We start from the raw sequence: 22,184 nt of genomic DNA on the forward strand, positions 1-22,184 counted from the left end.
GGTGTTCCCTCTTCTGGTAGTTAGTTTGGGGGACCAGGTGTCATGCCGCCAGCAAAGCACCCACAATCCTGGGATAACCCTGATGGACAGCTGTTGCCAGAACAAAGGTCCCTTAGTGACTGCTATAAAAACATGTATGTCCGGTAACTGTGAGGTTAAAGGGAATCTGTCAGCTGTGGATAACCCCCAGACCTAAGAAGTCATAGAGGCAGTGCTGAACTGCAGGATGCATGCCCCCTCCCTCCCCCATCCCTCCTGCCTTGACTGCTTCACATACAGGGCTCAGTGCTGAAGGCAGGGTGGAGGAGAGCATGCTGTCACGATGCCGGCTGGCAGGAGGTGGATCCTCTGTGCCAGAGAGGGATTGGCGTGGACCGTGCTAGTGGACCGGTTCTAAGTCACTACTGGTATTCACCAGAGCCCGCCGCAAAGCGGGATGGTCTTGCTGCGGCGGTAGTGACCAGGTCGTATCCACTAGCAACGGCTCAACCTCTCTGACTGCTGAAGATAGGCGCGGTACAAGGGAGTAGACAGAAGCAAGGTCGGACGTAGCAGAAGGTCGGGGCAGGCAGCAAGGATCGTAGTCAGGGGCAACGGCAGGAGGTCTGGAACACAGGCTAGGAACACACAAGGAAACGCTTTCACTGGCACAATGGCAACAAGATCCGGCGAGGGAGTGCAGGGGAAGTGAGGTATACATAGGGAGTGCACAGGTGAACACACTGATTAGAACCACTGCGCCAATCAGCGGCGCAGTGGCCCTTTAAATCGCAGAGACCCGGCGCGCGCGCGCCCTAGGGAGCGGGGCCGCGCGCGCCGGGACAGGACCGACGGAGAGCGAGTCAGGTACGGGAGCCGGGGTGCGCATCGCGAGCGGGCGCCACCCGCATCGCGAATCGCATCCCGGCTGGAGGCGGTATCGCAGCGCACCCGGTCAGTGGATCTGACCGGGGCGCTGCGGGAGCGAGAGTGTAGCGAGCGCTCCGGGGAGGAGCAGGAACCCGGAGCGCTCGGCGTAACAGTACCCCCCCCCTTGGGTCTCCCCCTCTTCTTGGAGCCTGAGAACCTGAGGACCAGATTTTTATCTAGGATATTGTCCTCAGGTTCCCAGGATCTCTCTTCAGGACCACAGCCCTCCCAGTCAACCAAAAAGAAGGTTTTTCCTCTGACCTTTTTGGAGGCCAGTATCTCCTTTACGGGAAAGATGTCTGAAGAACCGGAGACAGGAGTGGGAGAGATAAGTTTAGGAGAGAAACGGTTGATGATGAGTGGTTTAAGAAGAGAAACGTGAAAGGCATTAGGAATACGAAGAGAAGGAGGGAGAAGAAGTTTATAAGAGACAGGATTAATCTGGCACAAAATTTTGAAAGGACCAAGATAGCGTGGTCCCAATTTGTAGCTGGGAACACGGAAGCGGACATATTTAGCGGAGAGCCATACCTTGTCTCCGGGAGAAAAAATGGGGGGAGCTCTTCTTTTCTTATCAGCAAACTTCTTCATGCGTGATGAAGCCTGTAAGAGAGAATTTTGGGTCTCTTTCCATATGGTGGAAAGATCACGAGATATTTCATCCACAGCGGGTACACCAGAGGGCAAGGGAGTAGGGAGGGGGGGAAGAGGGTGACGGCCGTACACCACGAAAAATGGGGATTTGGAAGAAGATTCAGAAACTCTGAAGTTATACGAGAATTCGGCCCATGGTAGAAGATCTGCCCAGTCATCCTGGCGGGAGGAAACAAAATGCCGTAAATAATCACCCAGGACCTGGTTAATTCTTTCTACTTGCCCATTGGATTGAGGATGATAAGCAGAAGAAAAGTTTAATTTAATCTTGAGTTGTTTACAGAGAGCCCTCCAGAATTTAGACACGAATTGGACGCCTCTATCCGAGACGATCTGCGTGGGCAACCCGTGAAGACGAAAAATGTGTACAAAAAATTGTTTTGCCAACTGAGGCGCAGAAGGAAGACCAGGAAGAGGGATGAAATGTGCCATCTTGGAGAATCGATCAACGACCACCCAAACAACAGTGTTGCCACGGGATGAGGGTAAGTCTGTAATAAAGTCCATACCAATCAGAGACCAAGGCTGTTCGGGAACAGGCAGAGGATGAAGAAGACCAGCGGGCTTCTGGCGAGGAGTCTTATCCCGGGCACAGACAGTGCAGGCTCGCACAAAATCCACAACATCCGTCTCCAGAGTCAGCCACCAATAGAAACGAGAGATGAGTTGCACGGATTTCTTGATGCCCGCATGACCTGCGAGATGGGAGGAGTGACCCCATTTGAGGATTCCGAGGCGTTGGCGTGGGGAGACGAAGGTCTTCCCTGGAGGAGTTTGCCTGATGGAGGCTGGAGAAGTGGAGATCAGGCAGTCAGGAGGAATGATGTGTTGCGGAGAGAGCTCTACTTCCGAGGCATCCGAGGAACGAGAGAGAGCATCGGCCCTAATGTTCTTATCGGCAGGCCGAAAGTGAATTTCAAAATTAAATCGGGCAAAGAACAGAGACCACCTGGCCTGGCGAGGATTCAGCCGTTGGGCAGACTGGAGATAGGAGAGGTTCTTGTGATCGGTGTAAATAATAACTGGAAATCTTGATCCCTCCAGCAGATGCCTCCATTCCTCAAGTGCTAATTTAATGGCTAGTAGCTCTCGATCCCCGATGGAGTAGTTCCTCTCCGCCGGAGAGAAGGTCTTAGAAAAAAAACCACAAGTAACAGCATGCCCGGAAGAATTTTTTTGTAGAAGGACCGCTCCAGCTCCTACTGAGGAGGCATCAACCTCCAATAGGAAGGGTTTAGATGGGTCAGGTCTGGAGAGCACGGGAGCTGAAGAAAAGGCAGACTTGAGCTGTTTAAAGGCGTCTTCCGCTTGAGGAGGCCATGACTTAGGATTGGCATTCTTTTTGGTTAAAGCCACGATAGGAGCCACAATGGTGGAAAAATGTGGAATAAATTGTCTGTAATAATTGGCGAACCCCAAAAAACGTTGGATAGCACGGAGTCCGGAGGGGCGTGGCCAATCTAAGACGGCAGAGAGTTTGTCTGGATCCATTTGTAGTCCCTGGCCAGAGACCAAGTATCCTAGGAAAGGAAGAGATTGACATTCAAACAGACATTTCTCCATTTTGGCATAAAGTTGATTGTCACGAAGTCTCTGAAGAACCATGCGGACATGCTGGCGGTGTTCTTCTAGGTTGGCAGAAAAAATCAGGATATCGTCCAGATACACAACAACACAGGAATATAAGAGATCACGAAAAATTTCATTAACAAAGTCTTGGAAGACGGCAGGGGCGTTGCACAGGCCAAAGGGCATGACCAGATACTCAAAGTGTCCATCTCTAGTGTTAAATGCCGTTTTCCATTCATCCCCCTCTCTGATGCGGATGAGATTATAAGCACCTCTTAAGTCCAGTTTGGTAAAGATGTGGGCACCTTGGAGGCGATCAAAGAGTTCAGAGATGAGAGGTAGAGGGTAGCGGTTCTTTACCGTGATTTTATTAAGACCGCGGTAGTCAATGCAAGGACGTAGGGAGCCATCTTTTTTGGACACAAAGAAAAATCCGGCTCCGGCAGGAGAGGAGGATTTGCGGATAAAGCCCTTTTTTAAATTTTCCTGGATGTACTCAGACATAGCAAGAGTCTCTGGGGCAGAGAGAGGATAAATTCTGCCCCGGGGTGGAGTAGTGCCCGGGAGGAGGTCAATAGGACAGTCATAAGGCCTGTGAGGAGGTAGAGTCTCAGCTTGTTTTTTGCAAAAAACATCCGCAAAGTCCATATAGACCTTAGGGAGACCGGTTACAGGGGGAACCACAGGGTCAATGCAAGGAGTACTGGTAACCGGTTTAAGGCAGTCCTTGAAACAAGAGGGACCCCAACTCTTGATCTCCCCTGTGGACCAATCCAGGGTTGGGGAATGGTGTTGAAGCCAGGGTAGTCCAAGGAGAATTTCGGAAGTGCAATTGGAGAGGACCAAAAACTAAATTTTTTCGTGGTGAGGTCCGATGCACATTAGGAGGGGTTCCGTGCGGTAACGCACGGCACAGTCCAATCTTTCATTGTTAACGCAATTGATGTAGAGAGGTCTGGCGAGACTGGTCACTGGGATGTTGAACCTGTTGATGAGAGAGGCCAAAATAAAGTTTCCTGCAGATCCGGAGTCCAAGAAGGCCTTAGTGGAGAAGGAGAAGGTAGAGGCAGATATCCGCACAGGCACAGTAAGACGTGGAGAAGCAGAGTTGACATCAAGGACTGTTTCACCTTTGTGCGGAGTCAGCGTACGTCTTTCCAGGCGGGGAGGACGGATAGGACAATCCTTCAGGAAGTGTTCGGTACCGGCACAGTACAGGCAGAGATTCTCCATGCGGCGTCGTGTCCTCTCTTGAGGTGTCAGGCGAGACCGGTCAACTTGCATAGCCTCCACGGCGGAAGGCACAGGAACGGATTGCAGAGGACCAGAGGAGAGAGGAGCCGGGGAGAAAAAACGCCTCGTGCGAACAAAGTCCATATCCTGGCGGAGCTCCTGACGCCTTTCGGAAAAACGCATGTCAATGCGAGTGGCTAGATGAATGAGTTCATGTAGGTTAGCAGGAATTTCTCGTGCGGCCAGAACATCTTTAATGTTGCTGGATAGGCCTTTTTTAAAGGTCGCGCAGAGGGCCTCATTATTCCAGGAAAGTTCTGAAGCAAGAGTACGGAATTGCACGGCGTACTCGCCAACGGAAGAATTACCCTGGACCAGGTTCAGCAGGGCAGTCTCAGCAGAAGAGGCTCGGGCAGGTTCCTCAAAGACACTTCGAATTTCCGAGAAGAAGGAGTGTACAGAGGCAGTGACGGGGTCATTGCGGTCCCAGAGCGGTGTGGCCCATGACAGAGCTTTTCCAGACAGAAGGCTGACTACGAAAGCCACCTTAGACCTTTCAGTAGGAAACTGGTCCGACATCATCTCCAAGTGCAGGGAACATTGCGAAAGAAAGCCACGGCAAAACTTAGAGTCCCCATCAAATTTATCCGGCAAGGATAGTCGTAGGCCTGAGGCGGCCACTCGCTGCGGAGGAGGTGCAGGAGCTGGCGGAGGAGATGATTGCTGAAGCTGTGGTAGTAGCTGCTGTAGCATCACGGTCAGTTGAGACAGCTGGTGGCCTTGTTGCGCTATCTGTTGTGACTGCTGGGCGACCACCGTGGTGAGGTCGGCAACAACTGGCAGAGGAACTTCAGCGGGATCCATGGCCGGATCTACTGTCACGATGCCGGCTGGCAGGAGGTGGATCCTCTGTGCCAGAGAGGGATTGGCGTGGACCGTGCTAGTGGACCGGTTCTAAGTCACTACTGGTATTCACCAGAGCCCGCCGCAAAGCGGGATGGTCTTGCTGCGGCGGTAGTGACCAGGTCGTATCCACTAGCAACGGCTCAACCTCTCTGACTGCTGAAGATAGGCGCGGTACAAGGGAGTAGACAGAAGCAAGGTCGGACGTAGCAGAAGGTCGGGGCAGGCAGCAAGGATCGTAGTCAGGGGCAACGGCAGGAGGTCTGGAACACAGGCTAGGAACACACAAGGAAACGCTTTCACTGGCACAATGGCAACAAGATCCGGCGAGGGAGTGCAGGGGAAGTGAGGTATACATAGGGAGTGCACAGGTGAACACACTGATTAGAACCACTGCGCCAATCAGCGGCGCAGTGGCCCTTTAAATCGCAGAGACCCGGCGCGCGCGCGCCCTAGGGAGCGGGGCCGCGCGCGCCGGGACAGGACCGACGGAGAGCGAGTCAGGTACGGGAGCCAGGGTGCGCATCGCGAGCGGGCGCCACCCGCATCGCGAATCGCATCCCGGCTGGAGGCGGTATCGCAGCGCACCCGGTCAGTGGATCTGACCGGGGCGCTGCGGGAGCGAGAGTGTAGCGAGCGCTCCGGGGAGGAGCGGGAACCCGGAGCGCTCGGCGTAACACATGCAGCTCAGCACAGCCTTTTTAAAACCTGAGCCCTGAGCATGATCTAGAGCTAACAGAATGCCTTTAAAGGGGTACTCCGGTGGAAAACATTTTTTTTAAACAACTGGTGCCAGGAAGTTAAACAGATTTGTAAATTACTTCTATTTAAAATTTTTAATCCTTCCAGTACTAATCAGCTGCTGTATGCTCCAGAGGAAGTTCTTTTAGTTTTTCATTTCTTTCCAGTCTGACCACAGTGCTCTCTGCTGACACCTCTGTCCAGCAGGACAAAATCCTCATAGCAAACCTATTCTGCTCTGGACAGTTCGTGACATGGACAGAGGTGTCAGCAGAGAGCACAATGATCAGACAGAAAATAAATTCAAAAAGAAAAGAACTTCCTCTGGAGCATACAGCAGCTGATAAGTACTGGAAGGATTAAGATTTTTAAACAGAAGTAGTTTACAAATCTGTTTAACTTTCTGGGACCAGTTGATTAAAAAAATGTTTTTCACCGGAGTACCCCTTTAAGATCTACATCTTGGCAATCACTCTAAAATAAATCTTTATAAATCACCTTATCTTTCTTTTAAAAAAAATCCCTACCATTTTCTGTCTACAGATCCAATGCAGTCTTTTGTGTCTCCATGGTAACAAGCTACAATCTAACCCTATGTGGTCTTGGCCTGCAGTCATAATGTCACCTACCTGTCCCCTATTTCTTGTACTCCACCAGATGTTAGTGAGAAGGACGGGACAGAGTATGACTTCCCTGAATTTGTTTCTGGTCATTAACCCCAGGTACACAGATAAATATAGGAGCTATAGACACAAACAGGACGGGAGTTTTAATTACAATATTTCAGAAGTTTTGCTTTGTTTTTATTTTTTATGTACAGGAGCAATACAAAATGTTTTCAAAGGTAGAAATAGCCTATGAAACAGAATCCCAGACTGGTATTCTCTTTAAGAGTTCAGTAATCCATTTAAGAGTGCACTAATCAAATGTCCAGACTGTATATCTGATAACCCCTTTCTATTAGGCAGGATCCCTTGTGACTGGATGATCAGGGAGGTCCATCAAAGCAAGAGCTACTCTCTGCTCTGGATAATATAGAAGGGTTCTGATCAGCAACTACTTTCATTTATACATCACTGGGTTCCTAGGGCATGCTGTGACCTGCAGTTCAACACTGGAACCAGTTTAAAACAGAGATAAAACAAATGTGAATCTTTACTTACATGTTTACCTGATTATCTTGCATACACATTGAATTCTCCTATGCCTAATTACTGCAAGCTTATCTCAATGCCAGCAAGTGCAGTCCTCACCTTTATTATGTATGGGGCCTTCCCACTACTGCAGATGTCACCAAACAGTCAGGAGTCTCCCAAGCAAAATAAAGAGTCAGTGTCATTCAACAAAACTTTTGACATGTGAGTCCTGAAGCCCCCTCCTATCATTACATACAGACATGTGAGTCCTGAATGCCCCTCCTATCATTACATATAGACATGTGAGTCCTGAATGCCCCTCCTATCATTACATATAGACATGTGAGTCCTGAATGCCCATCCTATCATTACATATAGACATGTGAGTTCTGAATGCCCCTCCTATCATTACATATAGACATGTGAGTCCTGAATGCCCCTCCTATCATTACATACAGACATGTGAGTCCTGAATGCCCCTCCTATCATTACATATAGACATGTGAGTCCTGAATGCCCCTCCTATCATTACATACAGACATGTGAGTCCTGAATGCCCCTCCTATCATTACATACAGACATGTGAGTCCTGAAGCCCCCTCCTATCATTACATATAGACATGGGAGTCCTGAATGCCCCTCCTATCATTACATACAGACATGTGAGTCCTGAATGCCCCTCCTATCATTACATACAGACATGTGAGTCCTGAAGCCCCCTCCTAGCATTACATATAGACATGGGAGTCCTGAATGCCCCTCCTATCATTACATACAGACATGTGAGTCCTGAAGCCCCCTCCTGTCATTACATATAGACATGTGAGTCCTGAATGCCCCTCCTATCATTACATATAGACATGTGAGTCCTGAATGCCCCTCCTATCATTACATATAGACATGTGAGTTCTGAAGCCCCTCCTATCATTACATATAGACATGTGAGTCCTGAATGCCCCTCCTATCATTACATACAGACATGTGAGTCCTGAAGCCCCCTCCTATCATTACATATAGACATGGGAGTCCTGAATGCCCCTCCTATCATTACATATAGACATGTGAGTCCTGAATGCCCCTCCTATCATTACATATAGACATGTGAGTCCTGAATGCCCCTCCTATCATTACATATAGACATGTGATTCCTGAAGCCCCCTCCTATCATTACATATAGACATGTGAGTCCTGAATGCCCATCCTATCATTACATATAGACATGTGAGTCCTGAATGCCCCTCCTATCATTACATATAGACATGTGAGTCCTGGATGCCCCTCCTATCATTACATATAGACATGTGAGTCCTGAATGCCCCTCCTATCATTACATATAGACATGTGAGTCCTGAATGCCCATCCTATCATTACATATAGACATGTGAGTCCTGAATGCCCCTCCTATCATTACATATAGACATGTGAGTCCTGGATGCCCCTCCTATCATTACATATAGACATGTGAGTCCTGAATGCCCCTCCTATCATTACATATAGACATGTGAGTCCTGAATGCCCCTCCTGTCATTACATATAGACATGTGAGTCCTGAATGCCCATCCTATCATTACATATAGACATGTGAGTCCTGAATGCCCCTCCTATCATTACATATAGACATGTGAGTCCTGGATGCCCCTCCTATCATTACATATAGACATGTGAGTCCTGAATGCCCCTCCTATCATTACATATAGACATGTGAGTCCTGAATGCCCATCCTATCATTACATATAGACATGTGAGTCCTGAATGCCCCTCCTATCATTACATATAGACATGTGAGTCCTGGATGCCCCTCCTATCATTTCATATAGACATGTGAGTCCTGAATGCCCCTCCTATCATTACATATAGACATGTGAGTCCTGAATGCCCCTCCTATCATTACATATAGACATGTGAGTCCTGAATGCCCCTCCTATCATTACATATAGACATGTGAGTCCTGAATGCCCCATCCTGTCATTACATATAGACATGTGAGTCCTGAATGCCCCTCCTATCATTACATATAGACATGTGAGTCCTGAATGCCCCTCCTATCATTACATATAGACATGTGAGTCCTGAAGCCCCCTCCTATCATTACATATAGACATGTGAGTCCTGGATGCCCCTCCTATCATTACATATAGACATGTGAGTCCTGAATGCCCCTCCTATCATTACATATAGACATGTGAGTCCTGAATGCCCCTCCTATCATTACATATAGACATGTGAGTCCTGAATGCCCCTCCTATCATTACATATAGACATGTGAGTCCTGAAGCCCCATCCTGTCATTACATATAGACATGTGAGTCCTGAATGCCCCTCCTATCATTACATATAGACATGTGAGTCCTGAATGCCCCTCCTATCATTACATATAGACATGTGAGTCCTGAAGCCCCCTCCTATCATTACATATAGACATGTGAGTCCTGAATGCCCCTCCTATCATTACATATAGACATGTGAGTCCTGAATGCCCCTCCTATCATTACATATAGACATGTGAGTCCTGAAGCCCCCTCCTATCATTACATATAGACATGTGAGTCCTGAATGCCCCTCCTATCATTACATATAGACATGTGAGTCCTGAAGCCCCCTCCTATCAGTACATATAGACATGTGAGTCCTGAAGCCCACTCCTATCATTACATATAGACATGTGAGTCCTGAATGCCCCTCCTATCATTACATGTAGACATGTGAGTCCTGAATGCCCCTCCTACCATTACATATAGACATGTGAGTCCTGAAGCCCCCTCCTATCATTACATATAGACATGTGAGTCCTGAAGCCCCCTCCTACCATTACATATAGACATGTGAGTCCTGTATGCCCCTCCTATCATTACATATAGACATGTGAGTCCTGAATGCTCCTCCTATCATTATATATAGACATGTGAGTTCTGAAGCCCCTCCTATCATTACATATAGACATGCGAGTCCTGAATGCCCCTCCTATCATTACATATAGACATGTGAGTCCTGAATGCCCCTCCTATCATTACATATAGACATGTGAGTTCTCAATGCCCCTCCTATCATTACATATAGACATGAGAGTTCTGAATACCCCTCCTATCATTACATATAGACATGTGAGTCCTGAATGCCCCTCCTATCATTACATATAGACATGGGAGTCCTGAATCCCCCTCCGATCATTACATATAGACATGTGAGTTCTGAATGCCCCTCCTATCATTACATATAGACATGTGAGTCCTGGATGCCCCTCCTATTATTACATATAGACATGTGAGTCCTGAATGCCCCTCCTATTATTACATATAGACATGTGAGTCCTGAATGCCCCTCCTATCATTACATATAGACATGTGAGTCCTGAAGCCCCCTCCTATCATTACATATAGACATGTGAGTCCTGAATGCCCCTCCTATCATTACATGTAGACATGTGAGTCCTGAATGCCCCTCCTACCATTACATATAGACATGTGAGTCCTGAATGCCCCTCCTACCATTACATATAGACATGTGAGTCCTGAATGCCGCTCCTATCATTACATATAGACATGTGAGTACTGATGCCCCCTCCTACCATTACATATAGACATGTGAGTCCTGTATGCCCCTCCTATCATTACATATAGACATGTGAGTCCTGTATGCTCCTCCTATCATTATATATAGACATGTGAGTTCTGAAGCCACTCCTATCATTACATATAGACATGTGAGTTCTGAATGCCCCTCCTATCATTACATATAGACATGTGAGTCCTTAATGCCCCTCCTATCATTACAAATAGACATGTGAGTCCTGAAGCCCCCTCCTATCATTACATATAGACATGTGAGTCCTGAATGCCCCTCCTATAATTACATATAGACATGTGAGTTCTGAAGCCCCTCCTATCATTACATATACACATGTGAGTCCTGAATGCCCCTCCTATCATTACATATAGACATGTGAGTCCTGAATGCCCCTCCTATCATTACATATAGACATGTGAGTCCTGAATGCCCCTCCTATCATTACATATAGACATGAGAGTTCTGAATACCCCTCCTATCATTACATATAGACATGTGAGTCCTGAATGCCCCTCCTATCATTACATATAGACATGGGAGTCCTGAATGCCCCTCCGATCATTACATATAGACATGTGAGTCCTGAATGCCCCTCCTATCATTACATATAGACATGTGAGTCCTGGATGCCCCTCCTATTATTACATATAGACATGTGAGTCCTGAATGCCCCTCCTATTATTACATATAGACATGTGAGTCCTGAATGCCCCTCCTATCATTACATATAGACATGTGAGTCCTGAATGCCCCTCCTATCATTACATATAGACATGTGAGTCCTGAATGCCCCTCCTATCATTACATATAGACATGTGAGTCCTGAAGCCCCCTCCTATCATTACATATAGACATGTGAGTCCTGAATGCCCCTCCTATCATTACATATAGACATGTGAGTCCTGAAGCCCCCTCCTATCAGTACATATAGACATGTGAGTCCTGAAGCCCCCTCCTATCATTACATATAGACATGTGAGTCCTGAATGCCCCTCCTATCATTACATATAGACATGTGAGTCCTGAATGCCCCTCCTATCATTACATATAGACATGTGAGTCCTGAATGCCCCTCCTATCATTACATATAGACATGTGAGTCCTGAATGCCCCTCCTATCATTACATATAGACATGTGAGTTCTGAAGCCCCCTCCTATCATTACATATAGACATGTGTGTCCTGAATGCCCCTCCTATCATTACATATAGACATGTGTGTCCTGAATGCCCCTCCTATCATTACATATAGACATGTGAGTCCTGAATGCCCCTCCTATCATTACATATAGACATGTGAGTTCTGAAGCCCCTCCTATCATTACATATAGACATGTGAGTCCTAAAGCCCCTCCTATCATTACATATAGACATGTGAGACCTGAATGCCCCTCCTATCATTACATATAGACATGTGAGTTCTGAAGCCCCTCCTATCATTACATATAGACATGTGAGTCCTCATTGCCCCTCCTATCATTACATATAGACATGTGAGTCCTGAATGCCCCTCCTATCACTACATATAGACATGTGAGTCCTGAATGCCCCTCCTATCATTACATATAGACATGTGAGTTCTGAAGCCCCCTCCTATCATTACATATAGACATGTGAGTCCTGAATGCCCCTCCTATCATTACATATAGACATGTGAGTCCTGAATGCCCCTCCTATCATTACATATAGACATGTGAGTTCTGAAGCCCCTCCTATCATTACATATAGACATGTGAGTCCTGAATGCCCCTCCTATCATTACATATAGACATGTGAGTCCTGAAGCCCCCTCCTATCATTACATATAGACATGTGAGTCCTAAAGCCCCTCCTATCATTACATATAGACATGTGAGTCCTGAATGCCCCTCCTATCATTACATATAGACATGTGAGTTCTGAAGCCCCTCCTATCATTACATATAGACATGTGAGTCCTGAATGCCCCTCCTATCATTACATATACACATGTGAGTCCTGAATGCCCCTCCTATCATTACATATAGATATGTGAGTCCTGAATGCCCCTCCTATCATTACATATAGACATGTGAGTCCTGAATGCCCCTCCTATCATTACATATTGACATGTGAGTTCTGAAGCCCCCTCCTATCATTACATATAGACATGTGAGTCCTGAATGCCCCTCCTATCATTACATATAGACATGTGAGTTCTGAATGCCCCTCCTATCATTACATATAGACATGTGAGTTCTGAAGCCCCTCCTATCATTACATATAGACATGTGAGTCCTCATTGCCCCTCCTATCATTACATATAGACATGTGAGTCCTGAATGCCCCTCCTATCACTACATATAGACATGTGAGTCCTGAATGCCCCTCCTATCATTACATATAGACATGTGAGTTCTGAAGCCCCCTCCTATCATTACATATAGACATGTGAGTCCTGAATGCCCCTCCTATCATTACATATAGACATGTGAGTCCTGAATGCCCCTCCTATCATTACATATAGACATGTGAGTTCTGAAGCCCCTCCTATCATTACATATAGACATGTGAGTCCTGAATGCCCCTCCTATCATTACATATAGACATGTGAGTCCTGAAGCCCCCTCCTATCATTACATATAGACATGTGAGTCCTAAAGCCCCTCCTATCATTACATATAGACATGTGAGTCCTGAATGCCCCTCCTATCATTACATATAGACATGTGAGTTCTGAAGCCCCTCCTATCATTACATATAGACATGTGAGTCCTGAATGCCCCTCCTATCATTACATATACACATGTGAGTCCTGAATGCCCCTCCTATCATTACATATAGATATGTGAGTCCTGAATGCCCCTCCTATCATTACATATAGACATGTGAGTCCTGAATGCCCCTCCTATCATTACATATTGACATGTGAGTTCTGAAGCCCCCTCCTATCATTACATATAGACATGTGAGTCCTGAATGCCCCTCCTATCATTACATATAGACATGTGAGTTCTGAATGCCCCTCCTATCATTACATATAGACATGTGAGTTCTGAAGCCCCTCCTATCATTACATATAGACATGTGAGTCCTGAATGCCCCTCCTATCATTACATATAGACATGTGAGTTCTGAAGCCCCTCCTATCATTACATATAGACATGTGAGTCCTCATTGCCCCTCCTATCATTACATATAGACATGTGAGTCCTGAATGCCCCTTCTATCATTACATATAGACATGTGAGTTCTGAATGCCCCTCCTATCATTACATATAGACATGTGAGTCCTGAATGCCCCTCCTATCATTACATATAGACATGGGAGTCCTGAAGCCCCCTCCTATCATTACATATAGACATGTGAGTTCTGAAGTCCCTCCTATCATTACATATAGACATGTGAGTCCTCATTGCCCCTCCTATCATTACATATAGACATGTGAGTCCTGAATGCCCCTCCTATCATTACATATAGACAAGTGAGTCCTGAATGCCCCTCCTATCATTACATATAGACATGTGAGTTCTGAAGCCCCTCCTATCATTACATATAGACATGTGAGTTCTGAATGCCCCTCCTATCATTACATATAGACATGTGAGTCCTGAATGCCCCTCCTATCATTACATATAGACATGTGAGTTCTGAAGCCCCCTCCTATCATTACATATAGACATGTGAGTCCTGAATGCCCCTCCTATCATTACATATAGACATGTGAGTTCTGAAGCCCCTCCTATCATTACATATAGACATGTGAGTTCTGAATGCCCCTCCTATCATTACATATAGACATGTGAGTCCTGAAGCCTCTCCTTTCATTACATATAGACATGTGAGTTCTGAAGCCCCTCCTATCATTACATATAGACATGTGAGTCCTGAATGCCCCTCCTATCATTACATATAAACATGTGAGTCCTGAATTCCCCTCCTATCATTACATATAGACATGTGAGTCCTGAATGCCCCTCCTATCATTACATATAGACATGTGAGTCCTGAATGCCCCTCCTATCATTACATATAGACATGTGAGTTCTGAATGCCCCTCCTATCATTACATATAGACATGTGAGTCCTGAATGCCCCTCCTATCATTACATATAGACATGTGAGTTCTGAATGCCCCTCCTATCATTACATATAGACATGTGAGTCCTGAATGCCCCTCCTATCATTACATATAGACATGTGAGTCCTGAATGCCCCTCCTATCATTACATATAGACATGTGAGTCCTGAATGCCCCTCCTATCATTACATATAGACATGTGAGTCCTGAATGCCCCTCCTATCATTACATATAGACATGTGTGTCCTGAATGCCCCTCCTATCATTACATATAGACATGTGTGTCCTGAATGCCCCTCCTATCATTACATATAGACATGTGAGTCCTGAATGCCCCTCCTATCATTACATATAGACATGTGAGTTCTGAAGCCCCTCCTATCATTACATATAGACATGTGAGTCCTAAAGCCCCTCCTATCATTACATATAGACATGTGAGTCCTGAATGCCCCTCCTATCATTACATATAGACATGTGAGTTCTGAAGCCCCTCCTATCATTACATATAGACATGTGAGTCCTCATTGCCCCTCCTATCATTACATATAGACATGTGAGTCCTGAATGCCCCTCCTATCATTACATATAGACATGTGAGTCCTGAATGCCCCTCCTATCATTACATATAGACATGTGAGTTCTGAAGCCCCCTCCTATCATTACATATAGACATGTGAGTCCTGAATGCCCCTCCTATCATTACATATAGACATGTGAGTCCTGAATGCCCCTCCTATCATTACATATAGACATGTGAGTTCTGAAGCCCCTCCTATCATTACATATAGACATGTGAGTCCTGAATGCCCCTCCTATCATTACATATAGACATGTGAGTCCTGAAGCCCCCTCCTATCATTACATATAGACATGTGAGTCCTAAAGCCCCTCCTATCATTACATATAGACATGTGAGTCCTGAATGCCCCTCCTATCATTACATATAGACATGTGAGTTCTGAAGCCCCTCCTATCATTACATATAGACATGTGAGTCCTGAATGCCCCTCCTATCATTACATATACACATGTGAGTCCTGAATGCCCCTCCTATCATTACATATAGACATGTAAGTCCTGAATGCCCCTCCTATCATTACATATAGACATGTGAGTCCTGAATGCCCCTCCTATCATTACATATACACATGCGAGTCCTGAATGCCCCTCCTATCATTACATATAGACATGTGAGTCCTGAATGCCCCTCCTATCATTACATATTGACATGTGAGTTCTGAAGCCCCCTCCTATCATTACATATAGACATGTGAGTCCTGAATGCCCCTCCTATCATTACATATAGACATGTGAGTTCTGAATGCCCCTCCTATCATTACATATAGACATGTGAGTTCTGAAGCCCCTCCTATCATTACATATAGACATGTGAGTCCTGAATGCCCCTCCTATCATTACATATAGACATGTGAGTTCTGAAGCCCCTCCTATCATTACATATAGACATGTGAGTCCTCATTGCCCCTCCTATCATTACATATAGACATGTGAGTCCTGAATGCCCCTCCTATCATTACATATAGACATGGGAGTCCTGAAGCCCCCTCCTATCATTACATATAGACATGTGAGTTCTGAAGTCCCTCCTATCATTACATATAGACATGTGAGTCCTCATTGCCCCTCCTATCATTACATATAGACATGTGAGTCCTGAATGCCCCTCCTATCATTACATATAGACATGTGAGTCCTGAATGCCCCTCCTATCATTACATATAGACATGTGAGTTCTGAAGCCCTTCCTATCATTACATATAGACATGTGAGTTCTGAATGCCCCTCCTATCATTACATATAGACATGTGAGTCCTGAATGCCCCTCCTATCATTACATATAGACATGTGAGTTCTGAAGCCCCCTCCTATCATTACATATAGACATGTGAGTCCTGAATGCCCCTCCTATCATTACATATAGACATGTGAGTTCTGAAGCCCCTCCTATCATTACATATAGACATGTGAGTTCTGAATGCCCCTCCTATCATTACATATAGACATGTGAGTCCTGAAGCCTCTCCTTTCATTACATATAGACATGTGAGTTCTGAAGCCCCTCCTATCATTACATATAGACATGTGAGTCCTGAATGCCCCTCCTATCATTACATATAAACATGTGAGTCCTGAATTCCCCTCCTATCATTACATATAGACATGTGAGTCCTGAATGCCCCTCCTATCATTACATATAGACATGTGAGTCCTGAATGCCCCTCCTATCATTACATATAGACATGTGAGTTCTGAATGCCCCTCCTATCATTACATATAGACATGTGAGTCCTGAATGCCCCTCCTATCATTACATATAGACATGTGAGTTCTGAATGCCCCTCCTATCATTACATATAGACATGTGAGTCCTGAATGCCCCTCCTATCATTACATATAGACATGTGAGTCCTGAATGCCCCTCCTATCATTACATATAGACATGTGAGTCCTGAATGCCCCTCCTATCATTACATATAGACATGTGAGTCCTGAATGCCCCTCCTATCATTACATATAGACATGTGAGTTCTGAAGCCCCCTCCTATCATTACATATAGACATGTGTGTCCTGAATGCCCCTCCTATCATTACATATAGACATGTGTGTCCTGAATGCCCCTCCTATCATTACATATAGACATGTGAGTCCTGAATGCCCCTCCTATCATTACATATAGACATGTGAGTTCTGAAGCCCCTCCTATCATTACATATAGACATGTGAGTCCTAAAGCCCCTCCTATCATTACATATAGACATGTGAGTCCTGAATGCCCCTCCTATCATTACATATAGACATGTGAGTTCTGAAGCCCCTCCTATCATTACATATAGACATGTGAGTCCTCATTGCCCCTCCTATCATTACATATAGACATGTGAGTCCTGAATGCCCCTCCTATCATTACATATAGACATGTGAGTCCTGAATGCCCCTCCTATCATTACATATAGACATGTGAGTTCTGAAGCCCCCTCCTATCATTACATATAGACATGTGAGTCCTGAATGCCCCTCCTATCATTACATATAGACATGTGAGTCCTGAATGCCCCTCCTATCATTACATATAGACATGTGAGTTCTGAAGCCCCTCCTATCATTACATATAGACATGTGAGTCCTGAATGCCCCTCCTATCATTACATATAGACATGTGAGTCCTGAAGCCCCCTCCTATCATTACATATAGACATGTGAGTCCTAAAGCCCCTCCTATCATTACATATAGACATGTGAGTCCTGAATGCCCCTCCTATCATTACATATAGACATGTGAGTTCTGAAGCCCCTCCTATCATTACATATAGACATGTGAGTCCTGAATGCCCCTCCTATCATTACATATACACATGTGAGTCCTGAATGCCCCTCCTATCATTACATATAGACATGTAAGTCCTGAATGCCCCTCCTATCATTACATATAGACATGTGAGTCCTGAATGCCCCTCCTATCATTACATATACACATGCGAGTCCTGAATGCCCCTCCTATCATTACATATAGACATGTGAGTCCTGAATGCCCCTCCTATCATTACATATTGACATGTGAGTTCTGAAGCCCCCTCCTATCATTACATATAGACATGTGAGTCCTGAATGCCCCTCCTATCATTACATATAGACATGTGAGTTCTGAATGCCCCTCCTATCATTACATATAGACATGTGAGTTCTGAAGCCCCTCCTATCATTACATATAGACATGTGAGTCCTGAATGCCCCTCCTATCATTACATATAGACATGTGAGTTCTGAAGCCCCTCCTATCATTACATATAGACATGTGAGTCCTCATTGCCCCTCCTATCATTACATATAGACATGTGAGTCCTGAATGCCCCTCCTATCATTACATATAGACATGTGAGTCCTGAATGCCCCTCCTATCATTACATATAGACATGTGAGTTCTGAAGCCCCTCCTATCATTACATATAGACATGTGAGTTCTGAATGCCCCTCCTATCATTACATATAGACATGTGAGTTCTGAATGCCCCTCCTATCATAACATATAGACATGTGAGTTCTGAAGCCCCCTCCTATCATTACATATAGACATGTGAGTCCTGAATGCCCCTCCTATCATTACATATAGACATGTGAGTTCTGAAGCCCCCTCCTATCATTACATATAGACATGTGAGTCCTGAAGCCCCCTCCTATCATTACATATAGACATGTGAGTCTTGAAGCCCCCTGTTATCATTACATATAGACATGTGAGTCCTGAATGCCCCTCCTATCATTACATATAGACATGTGAGTCCTGAAGCCCCCTCCTATCATTACATATAGACATGTGAGTCCTGAAGCCCCCTCCTATCATTACATATAGACATGTGAGTCTTGACACCCCCTCCTATCATTACATATAGACATGTGAGTTCTGAAGCCCCCTCCTATCATTACATATGGACATGTGAGTCCTGAAGCCCCCTCCTATCATTACATATAGACATGTGAGTCCTGAATGCCCCTCCTATCATTACATATAGACACGTGAGTCCTGAATGCCCCTCCTATCATTACATATAGACACGTGAGTCCTGAATGCCCCTCCTATCATTACATATAGACATGTGAGTCCTGAGTGCCCCTCCTATCATTACATATAGACATGTGAGTTCTGAATGCCCCTCCTATCATTACATATAGACATGTGAGTCCTGAATGCCCCTCCTATCATTACATATAGACATGTGAGTTCTGAATGCCCCTCCTATCATTACATATAGACATGTGAGTCCTGAATGCCCCTCCTATCATTACATATAGACATGTGAGTCCTGAATGCCCCTCCTATCATTACATATAGACATGTGAGTCCTGAATGCCCCTCCTATCATTACATATAGACATGTGAGTCCTGAATGCCCCTCCTATCATTACATATAGACATGTGAGTTCTGAAGCCCCCTCCTATCATTACATATAGACATGTGAGTCCTGAATGCCCCTCCTATCATTACATATAGACATGTGAGTCCTGAATGCACCTCCTATCATTACATATAGACATGTGAGTTCTGAAGCCCCCTCCTATCATTACATATAGACATGTGAGTCCTGAATGCCCCTCCTATCATTACATATAGACATGTGAGTTCTGAATGCCCCTCCTATCATTACATATAGACATGTGAGTTCTGAAGCCCCTCCTATCATTACATATAGACATGTGAGTCCTGAATGCCCCTCCTATCATTACATATAGACATGTGAGTTCTGAATGCCCCTCCTATCATTACATATAGACATGTGAGTTCTGAAGCCCCTCCTATCATTACATACAGACATGTGAGTCCTGAATGCCCCTCCTATCATTACATATAGACATGTGAGTTCTGAAGCCCCTCCTATCATTACATATAGACATGTGAGTCCTCATTGCCCCTCCTATCATTACATATAGACATGTGAGTTCTGAAGCCCCTCCTATCATTACATATAAACATGTGAGTCCTCATTGCCCCTCCTATCATTACATATAGACATGTGAGTCCTGAATGCCCCTCCTATCATTACATATAGACATGTGAGTTCTGAATGCCCCTCCTATCATTACATATAGACATGGGAGTCCTGAATGCCCCTCCTATCATTACATATAGACATGTGAGTCCTGAATGCCCCTCCTATCATTACATATAGACATGTGAGTTCTGAAGCCCCCTCCTATCATTACATATAGACATGTGTGTCCTGAATGCCCCTCCTATCATTACATATAGACATGTGTGTCCTGAATGCCCCTCCTATCATTACATATAGACATGTGAGTCCTGAATGCCCCTCCTATCATTACATATAGACATGTGAGTTCTGAAGCCCCTCCTATCATTACATATAGACATGTGAGTCCTAAAGCCCCCTCCTATCATTACATATAGACATGTGAGTCCTGAATGCCCCTCCTATCATTACATATAGACATGTGAGTTCTGAAGCCCCTCCTATCATTACATATAGACATGTGAGTCCTCATTGCCCCTCCTATCATTACATATAGACATGTGAGTCCTGAATGCCCCTCCTATCATTACATATAGACATGTGAGTCCTGAATGCCCCTCCTATCATTACATATAGACATGTGAGTTCTGAAGCCCCCTCCTATCATTACATATAGACATGTGAGTCCTGAATGCCCCTCCTATCATTACATATAGACATGTGAGTCCTGAATGCCCCTCCTATCATTACATATAGACATGTGAGTTCTGAAGCCCCTCCTATCATTACATATAGACATGTGAGTCCTGAATGCCCCTCCTATCATTACATATAGACATGTGAGTCCTGAAGCCCCCTCCTATCATTACATATAGACATGTGAGTCCTAAAGCCCCTCCTATCATTACATATAGACATGTGAGTCCTGAATGCCCCTCCTATCATTACATATAGACATGTGAGTTCTGAAGCCCCTCCTATCATTACATATAGACATGTGAGTCCTGAATGCCCCTCCTATCATTACATATAGCACATGTGAGTCCTGAATGCCCCTCCTATCATTACATATAGACATGTGAGTCCTGAATGCCCCTCCTATCATTACATATAGACATGTGAGTCCTGAATGCCCCTCCTATCATTACATATACACATGCGAGTCCTGAATGCCCCTCCTATCATTACATATAGACATGTGAGTCCTGAATGCCCCTCCTATCATTACATATAGACATGTGAGTTCTGAAGCCCCCTCCTATCATTACATATAGACATGTGAGTCCTGAATGCCCCTCCTATCATTACATATAGACATGTGAGTTCTGAATGCCCCTCCTATCATTACATATAGACATGTGAGTTCCTGAATGCCCCTCCTATCATTACATATAGACATGTGAGTCCTGAATGCCCCTCCTATCATTACATATAGACATGTGAGTTCTGAAGCCCCTCCTATCATTACATATAGACATGTGAGTCCTGAATGCCCCTCCTATCATTACATATAGACATGTGAGTCCTGAATGCCCCTCCTATCATTACATATAGACATGTGAGTCCTGAATGCCCCTCCTATCATTACATATAGACATGTGAGTTCTGAAGCCCCCTCCTATCATTACATATAGACATGTGAGTCCTGAATGCCCCTCCTATCATTACATATAGACATGTGAGTTCCTGAATGCCCCCTCCTATCATTACATATAGACATGTGAGTTCTGAAGCCCCCTCCTATCATTACATATAGACATGTGAGTCCTGAATGCCCCTCCTATCATTACATATAGACATGTGAGTCTGAAGCCCCCTCCTATCATTACATATAGACATGTGAGTCCTGAAGCCCCCTCCTATCATTACATATAGACATGTGAGTCCTTGAAGCCCCCTGCCTATCATTACATATAGACATGTGAGTCCTGAATGCCCCTCCTAT

The 22,184-nt window shown here is 45.1% G+C and overlaps 2 protein-coding genes across 6 annotated transcripts in view; one reads left to right on the forward strand and one right to left on the reverse strand.

The window, feature by feature from the left end:
- The window catches only part of KSR2 (kinase suppressor of ras 2), a 481,762-nt gene that overhangs the window by 444,542 nt on the left and 15,036 nt on the right, over positions 1–22,184 (reverse strand). The gene's annotated exons all lie outside the window — the stretch shown is intronic.
- Positions 1–22,184, forward strand: part of RFC5 (replication factor C subunit 5) — a 125,070-nt gene that overhangs the window by 28,943 nt on the left and 73,943 nt on the right. The window lies entirely within an intron of this gene.

Source organism: Hyla sarda, chromosome 1 (assembly GCF_029499605.1).
Source record: "Hyla sarda isolate aHylSar1 chromosome 1, aHylSar1.hap1, whole genome shotgun sequence".
Taxonomy (NCBI): Eukaryota; Metazoa; Chordata; class Amphibia; order Anura; family Hylidae; genus Hyla; species Hyla sarda.